The 20,440-nt window shown below is 42.5% G+C and overlaps 1 protein-coding gene across 1 annotated transcript in view; it reads left to right on the top strand.

The window, feature by feature from the left end:
• The first annotated feature begins 6,101 nt into the window (after positions 1–6,101).
• The window catches only part of lingo4b (leucine rich repeat and Ig domain containing 4b), a 29,535-nt gene continuing 15,196 nt past the window's right edge, over positions 6,102–20,440 (top strand). The window contains exon 1 of the mRNA XM_050046010.1: positions 6,102–6,561. The gene's annotated coding sequence lies outside the window, so the exon portion shown is untranslated. The remainder of the gene's footprint in view (positions 6,562–20,440) is intronic.

The following is a 20,440-nucleotide window of genomic DNA, read 5'->3' as shown; positions in this document are numbered from 1 at the left end:
GTAGCTACAAACATGATATCAACAAGTTACCCGCGATGGTATTGCTGTGGATATGAATAATAAGGAAGTACATACTCACTCATCTTTTCAGTGGCTACTCTGCGACCACAGCTGTTTACATGACGAGATGGAGTTCCATAAATAACAGATCCAGTGTGGGCAGAGAGCATCTGATGTAATGTGATGAGAAGCTATTGTCAGATGCTTGCTTGCTGTTAGGACACAGTGTTAGCTAATAAAACACTACAGATTAGATGGAGTGGGGAGAAAGGGCTACTTGCGGAAAATTTTTAGACTAAGTTAGGAGCTCTTTGAGAGTATCGTCAGAATGTTTGTGAATACAGCCCCTGGATCTCAGTGCTGCATTCAACATGGTGGACCACAGTGTTTTACAAGACTGACTGAAAACTGGACGGGCCTTTCTGGCACAGTACTAAACTGCTTCAATTCCTACTTAAAGGACAGAGACTATTTTGTGCCTACAGGTAATTATATATCTGAGCAGAAATGACATGCGGGGTTCCCCAAGGCTCCATACTCGGACCTCTTCTGTTTAACATCTACATGCTTTCACTGGTTATGTTACCATACTTATGCAAATGACAAAAAAATATATCACCATGTCACCAGGGGACTATGGTCTGATACAAGCTCTGACTGAGGGCATCGAACAAATCAATGTTTGGATGTGTCACAGTTTTCTTCAGTTAAATAAAGACAAAACTGGGGTAACAGTTTTTGGAGCCAAAGAAGAACGATCAAAAGTCAGTGCTCAATGTTAAAAACCACAGAGAGAGCCAGCCATCTTGCTGTAGTCTCTGTCGACTCTGAGCTGAACTTCAACAGCCACATTAAGACCATTACAAAGTCAGCCTACTGTCACTTTAAGAACATATCAAGGATAAAAGGACTGGTGTCTCAGCAGGACCTGGACAAACTTGTCCCTGCATTTATCTTCAGTCGACTCGACTACTGTAACAGAGTCTTTATCATCAGACAGCTGAATCAGAACACTGCTGCTCGAGTCCGCACTAAGACCAAGACAGTTCGGAGGTCTTTACACTGACTTCCTGTCTGTCAGAGAATCCACTGTTGGTTTATAAAGCACTGAATGGTTTCTGACCTTCTGCTACAGTCTGAACCATCCAGACCTCTCAGGTCTTCAGGGACACGTTTGCTTTGTGTCCAGAGTCAGGACTAAACATGGAGAAGCAGCGTTTAGTTTTTATGCTCCACATATCTGGAACTAACTCCCAGAAATCTGCAGCTCTGCACCAACTCTCACTTCTTTTAAATCATCCTAGATCTGCTGCTTTCATTAAATCAAATATTGATTCATTTCTTACACTGCACAGGCGCTTACTCCTGTTAGTATATTTTTAACACGTTTTTTATTTTCCATTCTTTTTAATGGTATTTTGAATTATATTCAAATGTCTTTTTATAATTTGCATCTTCTGCACTTTGCCTCGATGCTTTTGGTCGTTTATGTAAAACACTTTGAAGTACCTTGTTGCCAGAATGTGCCATATAAAGAAACTTGCCTTTTCTTCACAGAAATACTTTTGTCACTTTTCATGTACAATGAAGTGCAACACAATGAATCCCTTTGGGGAGAGACTGTCTGAATGTGTGTGCTCAGAATCAGTAAACATCCTCGTATTTTGGTGCATAAAAGACACAATGAGCAAGAGAAAAGAAAAACAAATATTGTAAAGGTCAAGAACCACTGATAAGAAATAGAAATGTACAGCTTGTACATTTGGTTGCATCTAATCTGTCTCTGTGATTGCAGCAGGCTTCCAGTGGAGCCATTCAGAGCAGCTATAAACACTTTTCCCTGTTAGACTCAGTCTGAGAACATCGCATACCACAGAGTCCTCACTGCTCACGAGTACAGTACAAATGTGAAAGTGTGTGTGTGTGTGTGTGTGTGTGTGTGTGTGTGTGTGCAGCGTGAGGTCCATGTTAAGCAGGTGAGTTTTGAGCCTGCAGCAGGGAGGGAGCGTCTCTGTTGTTCTGACTGGAGGGAAAAGGTCAGTCCACAGAGGGAAGTTGAACTAGATGGCGATGAGAAGGACAATTCTCGTCAGTCAGAACTTTGCTGATGATCAGCAGCTGTACGCCGTCAGCTCAGTGAAGTCTGTCTGTACGACCATGATGATCCTGGTCTGAGAGGATAAATCCCTCCCAGGACGACTGAACTGAACTGAACTGAACTGAACTGAACTGAACTGAGGAGCGTGATGGATCGTCACCAAGACCATTAAAAAATGTGACTTCTTTTATTCAGTAGTCTCACTAAAACACAGGCAGTGTGTGCACGAGCGTCTTCATTCATTAGTGTGCGTCTGTATGTATGTGTGAGAGGAGGAAGGGGATGTTCCTCGCCTCTACTACAGAGTCGAAGCCTACTCATCTTTATTGTACCCAGCTGTTGTTCAATCCAGAGATTTGGCTTACCCACGCATATCTGCCTATCTCTCCCTCCAAGCTGTGATAGTAATGTACTGTCCTGGAAACATGCCAGCACTCACTCAGTGTGGCGGATAAAAAAAAAAAAAGGAAAAAAAAATCACAAATCCCCTCAGAGCTGACAGCTTGGGGATTTTGCCACCCATATCATTATTACTGTCACGTCTCCGGCACCCTGGATGTGTTTTAACTGTGACTTTGTTGACAAAAAGCTGCTTTAATGTGAATCAGCCTGTTGAGACTGCAGCTGGGCTCGTACACAAGAAGCACTGTGAGACTAACAGAACTTTCTTTGATGTCTTTCAGCAACACGTAAAGGAAACATTTACAACTTGGGTCTCATTTTCAGAGCTTTGGCATCGTGTCTGATGGTCATGATAAATGCTGAGATCTGGAAACAATACAACAACATAGGAACTGTGGCCAAAACTCAAAAACAGTAACTTTCTGTGAATGCAAAGAAATAAATATACATTCCCCTGAGTTCCAAATGAAACCCCCAAATCCTAAAATATGTCCCAGCACACAGAAATTTGGGGATTTGCCACATTGTATTAGAATCAGTGATCAGCTCACCTTTAAGAAAAGAAATATACCTTCTGTACGTATCAAACGTAACAACACGATCTCACTCAGAAGTTGCTGAATACCAGTGCTTGGTCAACGACTTTGATATGTGACGAGGTCGTAGTGAGAATGTGTTGTTGTCAGTACTACCCGACATGTTAACATGTTTTACTTCCATGTAATAGTGTAATTAGGTTAATTTTGTCTACTCAAAATAGATTAAGTGTAGAACGTTTCTTTTTACCAGACAATGAGTTTTTAAGGAGATGTAGTTTACCTTGACGTGTTTCAACTGTCACTTCAGTCTTCTTCAGAAGCGTCATCTGACGTGCGTCATGACGTCTCTTTATCAGCTGGTAGTATCCCGGAGGCTTTGGAGGAGAGAGTCCCAGGTGTGTGACAGCAATTAGTTAATTAGAGTGGAGCCAATGTCAGACTGAAGATGGAAACAGACTGTGATGAGTTCACAATTCTGTCCAATGTCAGGTGTGATCTTTTCTGAACCATAACCAAGCAGATGAACCACTGCAGCGTTGAAATGTTAAGAGTCAGTGTATCTGCTGCAAAGTGTTGGGAAGGCAATGTAAAAAGTTACAGATTGATAGTCACCCTGAAATAAGTTATGTAAATATTTTATTTACTTCATCAAAGAAATGTAACTTGTAACATTTAATAACTTCTTGATTGAAACATTTGTGAGAACAGTAAAGGGTTAAAGCGGAAAAATGTCCAGAGAAGAAGACACTCCTGCACCGTGAAAAGGTGCAAAGCAACAGATTGAACATTAACCTTTGTACCAAAAAGAATAGATTTGAAAGTAATCCCCTACTATGTATTCTTTTCTTGGTAAATAGTGATTACTGTTACATTTACTTTGTAATTTGTGTCCCTGCTTTCCAGAAACGTACAATGCCATCATTTTTCTTCCCCTGATGATTGTGTTGACTGAACTGTTACGTTTCTGTACTTTTGTTTTAAAGTTACCAGAAATAATAAAAAATGTAGATTACAGGAATGTGACATTTCTTCTGAGTTGTTGTGTCTTCATTAACACACACACACACACACACACACACACACACACACACACACACAGAGTTCTACAGCTGTCAGGTTTACTGGTTTCTGGTCAGTGGTGTAAGGTAGTTATGATGGACCCCAGTGCATGCTAGTTACTCGTTACAGAGCGTGCACACGCACGACTGCCCACTGTTTATAAAAAAGCCAAATGAATCTAATTTAGGGAGCTTTGCTACTTTGTCCTCCTGATGGTTTCTCGCGTCCTTTCTTACTGCTGCTTTTCTGTTCTGCTCGCTGATGAACTTTAGATGTGCTCAGCTTGTCAGTCTTGACAGACTTTGTGCCTAAACTAGCGCCTGCATCGTATCGTCCTGTCACATGATCGAATAGAGACTTGACATCAGACAACGTCAACGTACGTGTTACCAACAACCAGGTCATCACCCTGGACAGGTCACCAGACTATCACAGGACTGACACATAGAGACAGACATTCACACTCACATTCACACCTACGGACAATTTAGAGTCACGCCGGAATTCCACTGGATGCGTGTCCGTTGCAGAACGGCAGCGCTGGTGATCTGCTGCGTGCTCCGCCGTCCGTCAACACCCACCGGCTGCGTTTGCTGTGCGGAGCGGTGCAGCTCTGCCGGAAGACATCTGGGTGCACCTCCATGATTAACATCTCCTCGTCCATGGTGTCAGCGGGGTGAAATGACGTCTGAAAACCTCTGACCTGTTGACTTCAGGCCTGCCTCTGCCCATTATGTAGTTTTCAAGGTGTAGTGCAGGGAAATATGATTAACTATATAACACTGTGTATTTTATTTTGAAAATTAACCGGATGTTTTATTTTGTTTCTGTGCATGACTTCCTGCCCCGCACAATCTGCTCTGTGCTGAATTGCTGCGTTGTGCTCCGGCGTCCGGCAAATATAGAAGTCCTGCGTATCTGTTGCGGAGGGCTCCGGAGCTGTGACGGAGCCGGAACGCAGCACAGCCGCAGCCGGTGGAAGCACACACATTGACTAGAACTGAAACAGATCGGCTCCGCTGCCGTGCTGGAGCGCAGACGCAACCAGCATGCATCTGGTGGAAATTGGGGGTCACCAATTCACCCTTCGCTAAGGCCCGCCCCCTTAGTTACTGTTGCTAAGTCTGACAAACTTTCGGTTTCGGAGCTAGACTGGCATGGCGCTCCCACTGTGCTAACTGCACTCCCTGGAGAAATACTCTCAAATTTTTGGAAAAACAAAAAAGCGGTTTCAGACAGAAGCAGACAGAAGGGTCTACAATATGCATTTGAAGGATATATTCAGGATGTCAGACGCAGCAACGAAATCAAGGTAACAAAATAAAGATTGAAGCTAAAGCCTACAGATCACAGAGTAAAAGTGAACCATCACATCACTGCTGATGGCCACAGAACACTATGAATATCAAGGGAAACTTTGCTGGTATTGAACCAGCTGTGTGGCATCACAGTGTGTGCACAAAAGACAAAGACAAGAAAAATCATGATGGAGATGTGTTTGCATTTCTGAGGGAGTCCAGCACATAACAATTGGCGCCATTTTTAATCTAATGTGAGTCCTTGTTTAAACAGGTGTAGCTCCATGGGGCAATCTGAATCATTTGCAAGGGCCCCCAACCCCAGGGGCCCCAGTGCAACCACACTGCATGCACTGTCTCTATGTGCACTCCTGTTTCTGATCAATTACTGCCAATGATTTGAACCAATCCTGAAGCCAGAATTGATATATGCAAACTGTAAAATTGCAGTATGTGATTAAATGTTCAACAGTCAGGACCTCAGCTCTGAGTCATATTTGATATCACTGATATTTGATATCTCATTCACTTAAAACCCCAAAGTAGCCCAGTGAAAATATATCGCTGATAAAACACGAACAGGATGATGGGATGGATCTTTTTATATATTAATGGGGAAAATGGCGCTGTGTTGACAGAAGTAACGACTTGACTCTTGTTTGTAACTGTAATCCCACCATCCTCCGTTACACTACTAGTCAGAGGGGGATTTAGGGGCCGACACATGGCGCGGGTCCAGCCTTAAATCTGAGGGATTTTTGCTCCGTGCAGCTGAGCTGAGCGGAGGGATGGGGATGCGGATGGCGCAGCATCAGCAGCACAGAGGAGCCTCGGTCAGAGTCAGAGCGCAGCAGCTTCAGCTCGCACAGCGACACAGACACCAGCGACCTCGATTCTTTTAGGAGCGCAATTATCCCCAAACTCCCCGGAGGTGCTCGGCACTCGGAAAAAGGAAATTAATGAAGAAGGAGGGCGAAGTCAAGTGCGCGACTCTGATGCGACAGATGTTGGAAAAGTCTGGTTGAATGTAGACAGAAGAGGAAGAGGAGGAAGAGGAGGAAGAGGAGGGAAAGTGTCCTGAACAGAGATGAAGGCGTTTTTCTGCTGGAGACGGAAGATGAACGTTAAAGAGATGCGATGTTTCCTTCACTGAGAGCTTCAGCTGGTGAGTTCACTCCGTCATTCTCCACAACTACTTTCATCACTTTGACTTGTTGTTGATCCTCAAAGAAGCTTTCATGTTGCTGCATCATTTCCACCAAGCTGCCAGTTACTTCCTGAAGAGCTTTGCTGTGTGTGTGTGTGTGTGTGTGTGTGTGTGTGTGTGTGTGCGACTGAATGTGCTCATTTATTATCATTATTATTATTATTATAGAATCACTATAATAATCCTCAAATGTCCCGTCGGTGCTGCTCTAAGTGTGCCACTGCTCTCACTGCTCCTGTTTGCGCAGTTGTTATTACTATCATCAGCAGGGATCACAGACAACTTATTATTTTCCTCAGTGTTCACTCAGATCAGATTTCAGGAGGAAGCAGCAAACAGAAAGTTGACAATGAGCTGAACAGAAGCTCTGAGTTGTTCTGGTTTATCCTGGTTCATACCTGAAGCAAAGTTTCTTTGTTGTTTTTCTGGTTCCAGTATTTTTGGTGGGTTTGTCCTCATTTGGATGATGAGCTGTTTTCATGTTTTTGGGGACTTGTTTGTGTCTTTTAATGTTTAATCGTCCAAAGTCTCTGCAATGAGAAACCCCATCATAATGTCCACAACACTGCCACAATATTGACCTATATTAATAATTACATTCCTCATTTTTAGTAGAAAAGTGGGCTGTTACTTCTCTTCAGTAGGGGTGGAGGGAAACACTTGATACAGCACAATATTGCAGTATTTCTGTGTGGCAAGTATTGATGTTATTTATGTAAATATTACAAATACAAATTGAACCTTTGGTAGCCTGCTAGAATGATGTAACTGACTGCTTTTTAAGTGCACGAGATGCATTTTGCTGCAGTAATAATGATTGAAGTGAGATGAACAGATTAAAAAACTTCCAATCAGACAAAACAGATGTTCACAAAGTTTTCCTTTAGGTACGTTTTTGGCAGCAGGAAAAAGGTAATACATCACAATATATTTTAATTGTAATACTCAGCATATCACAACACATTTAAATCGCAATAATGTTGCATCATCAGTTATGTATTGTGACGATATCGCATCGTAATGTTTGACTGTCCATTTACAGTAAATTACTGTGAAATAACAGCTGTACACTGTGATCTCACAGTAGTTATACCTGCATCCCAGCAAGCATTTTTCTGGTTTAAAAAACGTCTAATAGCCGTCTACATGAAGGCCTGACGTCTAGGCTAAATCACGGCTGAATTTGGGCTGTCAGTGAAAATTTGGTAGACGTCTAACCATAGCCAAAGTGTAGACGTCATCAATTATACGGCTATGTAGAGACCATGTCCAAAAAATGGAGATAAACATATTTTAATTACTGTTGACTCTCCATACGTGATTGAATATCATACCGCACGCCATCTGCAATGGCGAAAATTACATTTAATCAATTTCAAAATTAAATCGGCTAGATTTGGGTTTCATGTAGCTAGACTAAATCGGAGCTAAATATAGCCAATATGTTTAAATCATGACTATTGCTTTCTAGGATGTTACTGTGATTTAGCAGCATGCTCCTGTAAAATTACTTTATTTACCTGCATGAATTTTACACTAAAATTCTGAATACGGTTAAATATCACAATAAAAGCCTGTGAGGTGACAATAATGTAATTTATTGTGAGATATTACAGTTACATATTGTAACTTCATGGAAATAATCTGTGTTGATGTTGACAAAGTTTTATGTCTGGGGCATTATTAGTAGCTGAAATCCCAACATATTTTAATCACAATAGCTACTCAACATTTTGCAGCATGTTTAAAATCATAATAATGCTGTATCGTGATAATATTGTATCGTGAGTAATGCATCGTGATAATATCATATCGTGGTCCGTCTGGTGATTCACATATTGTAAAATATTTGACTGTACATTTACAGTAATTTACAGGCTACTAGGTGCATCACTTTCACAGTAAGTTACTGTTTATTTTTACAGTAAATTGTTGTGAAATAAATGCTGTATACTGTGACCTCACAGTAGTTATGGCTGCATATTACTGTGATTTAGCAGTAAGCTCCTGTAAAATTACTATATTCAACTGTAACTTCACAGTTAAAGTCCATTTCATTACTGATACAACAGTATGTTCCTGTAAAATTACTGTATTTCACCATAACCTCACAGTTAAACTACATATATTACTGCGAGTCCTTCTGTAAAATGATTTGATTTACCTGCATGAATTTCAAAGTAGAATTCTGAACAGGGTTAGATATCACAGTAAAAGCCTGTGAGGTGATAATAATGTAATTTATAGTGAAATATTAGTTATTGTAACTTTATGGGAATAATTTGCAGTGTGCCCCGACTATTGAGCCTGGTTGCTTGCTGTGTGAGTGTGTCATTGTGTTGCTGCTGTTCTGTGCGGAGTGATACTCTGTCCACAGTAATCCTCGGGGTAGTTTGTTCCATAAACCTAAAAAGGGCCACAGCAGAGTGTGTTTTAACGACAGGATTACAGACCTCAGCAACAGCAGCCTCATTTCCACCCAGGGACAGGGTGAGACTCCGATCAAACCTCTGTTTGTCACCCAGAAACTGTATCGCTTCCAAACTTGGCCCCTCCTGTTAGATTTGATGATGATCTCACCTGCGGGCTGATATAAGCTAGGATCAGCATTTCAGCGAGGGCACAGAGGTGAACTGAGAGCAGCAGCAGACTCTCTGTCCTCTCCTCCTGTCATAATGAGGACACACATCACATCAGTGTCTGTGTGGCTCTGGAGGAGCAGATCACCATCAAGGGAGGACCAAGCATTTGACGCTTGGGACTCTGCCAAATAGGCAATTTAATCAGAGGGCATTTTATGCACAGGAAGTATGTCAGTCTCCTTGTTAGGGGATGATTTATTGGCACTGTTATATTGGGCAGCTGCTCCAGACCTCAATTGATTTCAGCTTCAGGCAAAGAAGTAAATGACAAGTCCTTAACTAGTTTCTTTGCTTTGCCTTTACGGCCTGAGTGGTGGAAATATGCAGCAGGCATTTAGTTCTCAGTGTCTACACACAACCCAGGAGGCAGGAAAATGTGGGCATTGTGCATTTCTGCAGGCCAGGGATGGTTTACATTTGCACGTTATCATGGAGCAGATATGTTGAATCCTCACAGCGCTGTGGTTAATGTGTGGTTTCTGTTTAGTCACAAAAACCACTTAGTTATTGTTAAAAAAGAAGCATGGTTTGGCTTAAAAAGTTGGTTTTGGGGCTCAATCCCTGCTGCAAACAGCAACACACTGCTGCAGGAGTGATGGATTTATTGTAGGCTGACGATGACGTTAACGTCGCACTGGTTTCCTCTTCAAAAAGCCAACAGGATTTTGCATTATTGCAGAAAATGAGCTTTGATCAAAAGTTAATGTCTTTACAGGTTTTGTTCAGTAAGATAATCTTAACTAATGGATGCCACGTTATGATTATTGAAGCCTAAATTCAATCAACAGAAGTCACATGACGTCATCGTCACCACCACAACAAGGCTGTAAAGCCATGTTTGATGTGATGATGTTATGGAGTCTCATTTAGTCCCTTTTAGCAACCAGTGGGGTATTTACTGACGTGTTATCTATCGTACAACAAACCGTGAAAGTCTCTTCAGCTTGTGTTAACACAACTCGGTCTCATTTCAAAGTCATCAAATACCGGCGCTTGGTCAGCCTGGTGGCGTCAGGGGAAACATGTCAGGACCACAACGAGGTTAAGGGGGTGAAGCTACGACTAGGGTGGGCAGAGGGGGAGGTGGATAGGTCCAACAACCACTGACCTTCACCCAGGAGGCCGGTGTTCACTTCCTGTAAGATTGATAAGCCGAACCCTGTTCTGTTTTCCTAAATGTAACCACGTGTGTGTGTGTGTGTGTGTGTGTGTGTGTGTGTGTGTGTTGACTGAATGGGGGTTGTGACTTGTGCTAATGTAGCTGTTTGTCAGTACAATGATCTGCATTGTTCTGTGGCTTCGATGATATCCTACAAAAAACAAAATGTTTCACACTTTACAACACGACCATGACACCTGGACTTTTTAAATTGTGCATCCTGAGTTTGTTTTATCATCTGCTTGTCTCCCACATGTCTGTATGTCCTCCCTGCCCAGTTAGTTACAGAACAGTAACAGAGCTCAGAGGAAATTTGGGGATGAAGTGTACATTTGGGCACTCTAACAAACTGCAGACTCATAACTCTCAGTTTGGGGTCAGGTTTTTGGGTTAAGTGAGGTGAAATGATTTGGGGTAATGTGGGAAAAGCTTTTGTCATGGTTTCACTTAGTTTCATTTATTGAACAGCTTCTCTGCTTCAGTCCAGAAGATCTAAAAGGTTTTGTGAATATCCTGCGGCTTCATATCAATATTTCAGTTTCACACATTTTGTAGCTGCAATGTGAGTTTATTTATTTATGTTTGGACAAAAAAATCTCATCACAGGGTCCACTTACTGATCCTGAAGTCAGCAGTCACATCAAACGACTGTTCTCACAGAAGGCTGAAATTTAAGGACCAGAGTTTCAGAAAAAACAATGCTGACCACCTGTTTTATAAAGCTGCAAACACACTACATAGTATATATGTATGAATAACTTTCATGTTTATCTGTTGCATCAAACGCAGCCAAATCAGCTGAGGAAAATTCCATGTTTGCTACGTATCTTGTCAGTGTAGTATACAAGCTGAGGTTAGCCACTTCTGTCATAGCACAAAATACCCACTAACACCTGCTAACATCTGGCTTTTTAATGTAATGTGAAAGGTTACCATCAGCATTCCCACAGGGGTCAAATGACTCTGCAGTAATTGTAGGTATTCAGGTCATCGATGGAAACACAACACTTGGGTAAACGCATTGATTTTAGCACCTCAACCAGCGAGATGCAAATACACACCATCACAAGATATCGTCTGCTTCTACTCAAGCAGTGCTCACACATCGATCCAAATTAGTCTGCACTGAGTTTGAAAGAGAGACTGAATAAGTAAGAGATATATAAAACTAGGTTACCACGCCTTCATGCTGCTTTTTACTGTTAACTGACCTGTTCTCTGGCCTGACTGTGATGACAGAGAGACACCTGCTGCAGAGGTGTGAACACAGCTCTGGTCTGCTGGCAATGGAAAAGGAAACCATAGCTTAATTTTAGCAGGTTTACCCGTGTTTAGAAAACCTGTGTGAGTGCACTTATTATGGTGGAAGAGATATTTGTCTGTTCAACACCAACAGACAGAAATACTGGTTGTGTTTTAGTCATCACTGCATTTCCAGCAGCTTTTTAGTCACGAAACAAGGGTGCTTTTCTTTTTTGTGACCCGTCACGCTGTTACCACAGGAGTAGTCTCGCCACCAGACAATCAGAGATCTCCGTCTTCTGATAGTCTGGGGACACTCCTTTCTAAAGTGTGTTTAACACACCGGCGAAAACGGCCAGCAACAAAGCAACGCCTCTTGCATTTTTGAAAAGGACACGCCATCCCGGAAATGTGCGCTCCCCCTTTTCTCGTCCGCAAGGACACAAACACACAGAGAGCTTGAAAATGGATGCCGAGAGATTTAACTCTGTTTTAAACGTGTGCTCAGTCCACAAGATTGTGGAAATGAAGGACTTACAGCGACTTGAGCCGTTTTGTACCACTACACGTGTTTCTAGTCGGACTATGTTTACGAGCACAAGAGTTCAGCGAGCCACAGAAGGACCGCCCTGCAGATTTACTATTGGTTCTGCAACGTAGGGAGTTTTTTTAAACTCTGAAATTGTATCTGCCCATCTAAACACAAAATCAGGGAGAAAGACATCAGTCTTTAGTTAAGCAAAGCGTCTAAAGACTGACTTGTGAGTCTACCACAGGAGAGAGTGACTTGAGCACTTGTTTCTTACCAGGACATTGCTGCGTTTCCAGCTGTGCACTCAGAACCAGGTATCTTAAGCCAAAACATGATCATTTGTAAACCGTAACCAAGTGGTGTTTGTGCCTAAACATGAAATGTTAAGTTTCAACATATCCACCTCACAATAATGTACAAATGCTGCATTGCAGAAACATACAATGCCAACATCTATTCTGGCGACTGTGTTGGCAAAACTATTGTCCATCAGTGACTGTAGCTTGAAAATGTTTCAAATATATCTGTCTTCAAAAAGCCATATGCTGCGTGTGCGCCCACTGTCTCCCTGGAAGAAAGGAGGAAAGTGGGTGACAGATTATTTCACTGCAGCTTTGACTTCTTTCCAACGGCAGCGCCTTAATACCAGGCATAGGCAGAGATGTTTGGGAGCTGTCTGAGAGAAGATGTATCTGAGCCTGGAACAATGCATCCACACATCTACCCACCATGTTTTCAGCAATGAGATTAACACCTCTGTTACATTCAGCACTTCTCTAGTTTCTGCAGAGGATAAATGTCTTCCTTCTCTCAGGAAGTGATTCCTGAGTTGAGTTGGTTGTCTTTCATCTGAGCCTCAACCTGACCTGCTGTTGGAGGGTTTGCACATGAAAACATCTATCCAGGGCAGAATCTGTGGTGCACAGCACTTTTGAACCCAGCGCGCGCAGAAACACTATTCAGGCCACACAGTCATTTAAAGTCTTTTTGAAGATGAATAGAAAGATCAGATGTTCAGTGCCACTGGAGAAATGTAGTGAGGGCATGAATAAAGAGTTGAATGGCGCTGGCCTGGGGCTTGTGTCAGCAGCAGCAGCAGCAGCAGCAGCAGCAGCAGCAGCAGCCTTGTGTTGTTTGGCCATGAAAGAAACATCTTTATATTTGAGGGTTTCTTTTATGCTGCATGTTTTCTTTCATGCTGTGTTTCCTTTTCCAACATGCATGCATCCTCTGCGCTTTGAGTCTTCTGTTTTCATCGCATCGGCTTCTTGTCTCTCAGACATTTTTTTTTTTTAACACTTTCTACACAATTAGTTTTTAAAGATTTGAGACTAAAACACATTCCAGCCTGTCTCTTTTTTTAAACGAGGTGTCACTATCTGCCAAATTTTCCGCTGTGAGACCCAGCACAGCAGACACAGACACAGCAACACAGAGCAGGTTGATTTCAAGGAATTTCACCAAAACCAATGAGTATTGAACAGGCTTGGAAAATTGTTGGCTAATTGTCTAAAACGGCTGAGAAATTTAAAAGGAAAGTTTAAAGAGCAGGGACACAATTCTGACAGGTGGATATGTTTGGAGAGTAATGACAGGAAGTGACAGAAGATCTGGCAAATGAAAGTGGGGAAGTGGCCGGTATATACACAGGTTCATAATGAGGGAATGAGGTGCAGGTGTGTCAGGAAGGAACTGGGTGGGGCCATTAGAAGGAGCAGGAGACTCTGAGGGCATCTGGTGGACAGGTTGGGAATGACAAGGTCTGCAGTAGCTGCAGGAACAGTAGCTCCATTGAACAGTCCTGTTTGCATCACATAGTAAAACTAAAGGATGTTTTTGCTCTACTTCTCCCACAGCTCACCGGTCTGTCAGTATGAGTGCATGTCATTTCTTATTGGTGTCCATTTGATCCATCCAACAATGCTCACATCTTTCTGAAACTATTAATCTGATGGTTATGCACACAGTGGTTGCCCGGGTGTGTGGGGGCGACACAGTGAGGCAGGGTTCGAACCTCTCTGTCAAGATCTCTTCTGTCACACAACTGCCTTCATCACACACCATGTATGTCAGCACGGACAGACTGTATTATAAGGCAAGACAAGTTTTTTAAACAGCACATTTCAGCAACAAGGCAACCATCAAAAGCACTGACACAAAGTGCAAAAGAAGCAAATTATAAAAGGACATTTAAATACAATTTAAAAACTCCATTAAACTGAAAAACGCTAAGACAGGTATGACATACTACAGTAAAAGTTCCAGTGCAGTGTAAGAAATGAATCAATATTTGATTTAATGAAAGCAGCAGATCTAGGATGATTTAAAAGAAGTGAGAGTTGGTGCAGAGATGCAGATTTCTGGGAGTTAGTTCCAGATATGTGGAGCATAAAAACTAAACGCTGCTTCTCCATGTTTAGTCCTGACTCTGGACACAAAGCAGACGTGTCCCTGAAGACCTGAGAGGTCTGGATGGTTCAGACTGTAGCAGAAGGTCAGAAACCATTCAGTGCTTTATAAACCAACAGTGGATTCTCTGACAGACAGGAAGTCAGTGTAAAGACCTCCGAACTGTCTTGGTCTTAGTGCGGACTCGAGCAGCAGTGTTCTGATTCAGCTGTCTGATGATAAAGACTCTGTTACAGTAGTCGAGTCGACTGAAGATAAATGCAGGGACAAGTTTGTCCAGGTCCTGCTGAGACACCAGTCCTTTTATCCTTGATATGTTCTTAAAGTGACAGTAGGCTGACTTTGTAATGGTCTTAATGTGACTGTTGAAGTTCAGCTCAGAGTCGACAGAGACTACAGCAAGATGGCTGGCTCTCTCTGTGGTTTTTAACATTGAGCACTGACTTTTGATCGTTCTTCTTTGGCTCCAAAAACTGTTACCCCAGTTTTGTCTTTATTTAACTGAAGAAAACTGTGACACATCCAAACATTGATTTGTTCGATGCCCTCAGTCAGAGCTTGTATCAGACCATAGTCCCCTGGTGACATGGTGATATATTTTTTTGTCATTTGCATAAGTATGGTAACATAACCAGTGAAAGCATGTAGATGTTAAACAGAAGAGGTCCGAGTATGGAGCCTTGGGGAACCCCGCATGTCATTTCTGCTCAGATATATAATTACCTGTCCATGACTACACCATGATTTCTGGCTTGCTCTTTTTAACATTGAATGCTGATTAAAACAATGACCTCAGAAAATTGTGACACATCCAGTCATTGATTTGTTTGATGGACTCAGGTCAGAGCCATGACATTCTCACTGTGAGCTCGTCACATGTCCACGTTTGGTCATGGACTTTCCACGTCCACATATGACGTCCAAGGTACCCTGGGTGTGTTGGTTGTTGACGTTCTGGGACGCCGTGTCAACTTCAGCCTGTTACATGCATTGTCTGTTTTCAAAATACACTTCTGTTTTCACAGGAAATGTACAGTTTGCATACAGTTTCTTTCAAGATAAAAGCACTCTGTCAGTGCAACACCGTAAATTGATGGGTTTTTTTCTGTCAACAACAAAAGTTGGGTTTAGGAAAAAAGAACAGGGTTTAGATTTACAGTCTTACAGGAAGTGAACACTGGCCTCACGGGTGAAAGTTGGTAGTTTTTGGATCCTCCCTCCACCGCTCCCGCCCACCCTACTTGGACATCCGCTTCCTTAACCTTCGTTGTTGTCCCACCATGTTTCCCCCTGACACTACAAGGAGCCATTAAACAATAACAGTGACTGGCCATGTATCATGCAGGACGACTGCTTTTGTCTGTGTCTGACACCAGTGGTCACTGACCAAGCGCCGGCTTTCAACGACTTTGGAGTGAGACCGTGTTGTCAGAGCTCCTGTATCCGACCATAGTCCCCTGGTGATATGGTTATGTAAATTTGTGTGTCATCTGCATAATTATAATAACATATTTTGATTATTTTCCATAACCTGACTCAGTTGAATCATGTAGATGTTCATTCTGTGCCCCTATCTTCATTTGTACAATTAATGGTGTCAAAGCGATGGGACAAAAAGAGTTGTTAGACAGGAAGGGATCAGAAGAGGAAGTGTGATGCAGCCAGGAGGAGGCTATAACTCTGGCCTTTGTGCACCACCAGTGTTTCCATGAAGAACAGGAAGAACACTTGTGACTTGATTGGATGACACAAAGTGTGAACTCGTTCTTCTTAAGCATGCTGATCTCCTTAACAACCGACCCACTTCTTCTTCTCTGTACATTCCAAACCTGCTCTTGTTGCTATTGGAGCCATCACTTCCTGTCCAGCAGAGGACGGCATCAAATATAGAAGCCATCATTAACTGGCTGTATGATCGATAATGATTCCATGTGTCCATTTTCTAAACCCATTTAACCAAGGTCATCGGAGCTGGAGCTTATATAACGTGATGGGTGAGAGGCAGCGTCCCTGGAGACGTCCGTCCTTCATGGGGCTTCAATCTTATATCATTAAAGAAAAACTGGAAGTGTATGGTGATGTCATAGTAAAGCAGTTAAATGAGGAGAATGATGACACCAACAGCTCCTGCTGCATCGTTTACCTCCACATGCATCACGGCCTCTCAGTGAAAGGACAAAACTCCAACACTGTTATCACCAGAAACAACGACAGCATCTGTAATTTGTTCAAATGCTCCAAACAGTCGCTGCTAAGTGTTGTTGACAAGTGACCTCCTGCAGTCGTGATGGTCCTCTCTCAGCAGCACAGGCAGAAGAAGTGTGACACCACAAAATATTGTAAAGGTTGTTTTGGGAAGTCTTTGCTTATTTAAATGGCGGGTCTGAGGACAGAAGGAGTCTGTGTGCTGCACAGATTGTGAAGCCCTTTAAAATTAATAAATAAAGTTGACGTGATTTGACTCGACTTAAAGAGGAAAGAGGAGGTCAGGGTGGAAAGAATTAGACTTTAACACCAGAGTGTATGACTCGGCTTCTGTCTCCAACAGTCAGTGCTGCTTCCTTTTAATAATGAAGGAGATTGTTTCCCAATAATGACATGGTTCATTTGAGTTGCCCAAACTTACTGTAGCCAAACCTTTACCATATCACACCTACGAAATGTAATGCACCACAGTTTGTACATAAAACACATAATCATGAGCCAGTAATTCATATATAACCCACGTTATCAGGAAGGCTGCGATTATGTGACCAGTGTTGCTGATGGGAGTGAAGAAGAAGTAGTGTGAAGTCTGAAAGTTTGTGTAAAGAGACTGGTTTCAGTAACGGAGGGGTCAAACAACACAGGACTTTACCCCAGGAGATTTGTGTTTGGAACCCTGCGACACCAAGTGAACATCACCGTGTTTCTTTTCAGGTGCCAACTAGTCATAAAACAAATAAAAAACAGGCCACATAACCATTCATAAAAATCAGAAATAAATTGTATAAAAAAAGAAATAAAAATAGTAAAAAAGTACCAAAAAATGATTGTTTACATATTGCTTATTACCAATGCAATATGAGTTTGATTTAGTGCTGTGACACCGTCAGCACAGGTTGTTGATGAAGACTTTCTAATTTGCCAGAATGTGTCATGATGATAAATGCTGGTTCAAGTGGTTTGCATAAAGTCACACTGGTTCAAGCTTGTACACCAGACCGGCTTCACCGGAAATCGACTAATCCCTGCAGAAGGCATCTCCAGCAGCAGGACAGTGTTTCCATGGTTTGAGAGAAAAGGGGCAAAATCTAGATGTTTCATATCACACTGTGATTTCGAACAGCCATGTCAGTTTATATGCAGGGTATTTGTTATGTGAAGAATCTAAATCAGCGACGTATTACGGCGACTAGTTGAGCTGTTTTATAAGATAACTCACCCAGTGTGCCACCTCTGTTCTCCTGAGTGGTGCCGACATGACGTTTTCTGTGGGAAGTGATAGCAGCGTGTGTCAGTGTTTGTTGGGAATCAAGTCTGTGACCTGTCAGTTACAGGAAGCCTCCAATCCCCTCCCACACATGTACAGCACTATGACGTGTTCACCTCGCCCCCCCCTTTTCCTTTTCACTCTGCTCCACTCTGGCCGGCTCACGCTCAGTCGGGAACCAGGTGGGATTGTGGATCAGCTCCGTCAGATTAGCATGCAGGCTGGTAAGTGTGCCAAAGAGGAAAAGCTCCACCTGCACACTAGTGAGGGGAGATTACAGAGCTGATCGCTTTTCTGTGAAATAGAAGAGAAAAATACAAGAATTATTTCTTTCCACTTTTCTTCTCAAGCGTACCTCATTTCCTGTTAACCTGCAGAACTGAGATCTTAATGAGCCAAGTGTCTGTGTGACAGAAACTTTTGGAAGAAAAAAATGAAACACTTGAGTTCAGAGAATCTTGGACAAAAGTGCAGTCAAGACCTTTACTGAAGGATTTTGATACTGGTAGTTTTCCTCAGGAGCGTGTCCAGGATTAGAGGACACTGGGGCTCAGCCTGGACCTCTGTGTGTGTGGGGGGGGGGGGGGGGGTTGGCAGGATCCTCTCTCTGGTAATTATGTATTGTGATGTTAAAAATATCAGTAGTTGTTAGTGTTGAGTAGAAACACAATACTTTGCAACTGCTATCATACTCGTATTTGAGTATTTCCATGTTATCCTACTTTATACTTCTCCTCCTCTGCATCTCAGAGGGAAACACTGCACATGTTTCTCCACGACATTTATTTGTCTGCTTTAGTTACTCTGAGTACTTAAGGGTCTTTCACACAAGATAACTAAAACACTGTTACCATGTTAAACCTCTGCTGGTTGCTGCCTGCCCCCGCCCATCAGTTAGTTAGTGGGCATCACTGAAGCAGAAAGACGACAAGATGGAGGAGATAATAATGTTGGTGTCTGAGTAAACTGAGTCACAGCTCCAGCAACTTTTAAGGGCAACCAGAAGGAAAACAGGGCCTGAAAGCATTGCCTTTCTGATGACAGGTATATTGTCCAAATAAGTAGAAATCTTTGGTACTTTCTGTGACTTCCATTGTCTTGCTACATAGCTAGCATCAACGTCTGCCAGTGATGAACAAAGCACCTGCCTGGCATCGCAGCTGTGGACTGTAGCAGCAGCAGCCACTTTCAAAAACGCTCATTTTTTGTGGGGGTTAGCTCATGCCAACACAGTCTCACCTCAAGGTCTTTGAAAACCGGCACGTGGTCAGTGACTTCCGGTGTTGGACACCGACGAAAAAAAGCTGTCTTTTCACGTCAGCATGATACGTGGGCTGTCGCTGTTATTGTTTAATGGCACCCAGTGACGTCAGGGGGAAATGTTGAAGGAAATGTTGAGGCGGTGGAAGTCTGAGTAGGGCCGATGGGAGGGTTGGTGTATGAGTCCAACAACCACTGACTTTCACCCAGGAAGCCGCGGTTTACGTCCTCTAAGATTGCAACGCCAAACCCTGTTCTTTTTTCCTAAACCCAACTTTTGTTGTTGACCAAAAAAGAACCCATCAATTCACAGTGTTGCACTGACAGAGTGCTTTTATTTTGAAAGAGACTGTATGGAAACTGTACATTTCCTGTGAAAACAGAAGTGTATTTTGAAAACAGACAATGCATGTAACAGGCTGAAGTTGACACGGCGTCCCAGAACGTCAACAACCAACACACCCAGGGTACCTTGGACGCCATATGTGGACGTGGAAAGTCCATGAGCAAACGTGGACATGTGATGAGCTGTGACATTAAGATGATAACCCGAGCGTTCTCTCTTCACGTTATCACACAGAATGCGCAGCTTAAGTGACTCAAAGAACCTTAAACTTTTGTTTTTGATCAACTTATTTAATTTTGAAGGCCTTAATTCATAAAAAAAGATTGATGATTAAATAATGATTAGATCTGGGGCTGTCACCATGATGGGTTTCCATCATGTCTTTCTTTTTCTCTTCATTTCTTCTTAATGTTCTGGTTTAAAACTTTCTCCACTTTCTTGTGACTGTTCCTTCTTTTTTTTGATGTTGCTTTTTTATGCTCTTTTCCACCATCTTGCTCTCTCTCCTTTTCCCCCTGTTTCTTTGTTTCCTTTAAGAATCTAAAAAATGAACTTGATTGACACTTTTGAAACTAACACTTGTTTACTTTTGTTTACGTGTTAACTTTTCTGCCGGTCGGACGACAGCGTTGACACTCAGATCTGAGTATTGTTTCTCCCGCTGGATTTGGGGACTTTGAGTTTTTGTCCTTTTATAATCGAGGCCACATGTTTGATATTTGACAATCAGTGAGACACAACAATCTGCTGCCCCACATTTCATGAGGAGCTGATT

Source organism: Epinephelus moara, chromosome 6 (genome assembly GCF_006386435.1).
Source record: "Epinephelus moara isolate mb chromosome 6, YSFRI_EMoa_1.0, whole genome shotgun sequence".
Lineage (NCBI taxonomy): Eukaryota > Metazoa > Chordata > Actinopteri > Perciformes > Serranidae > Epinephelus > Epinephelus moara.
This window is presented reverse-complemented; position numbering and strand designations above follow the sequence as displayed.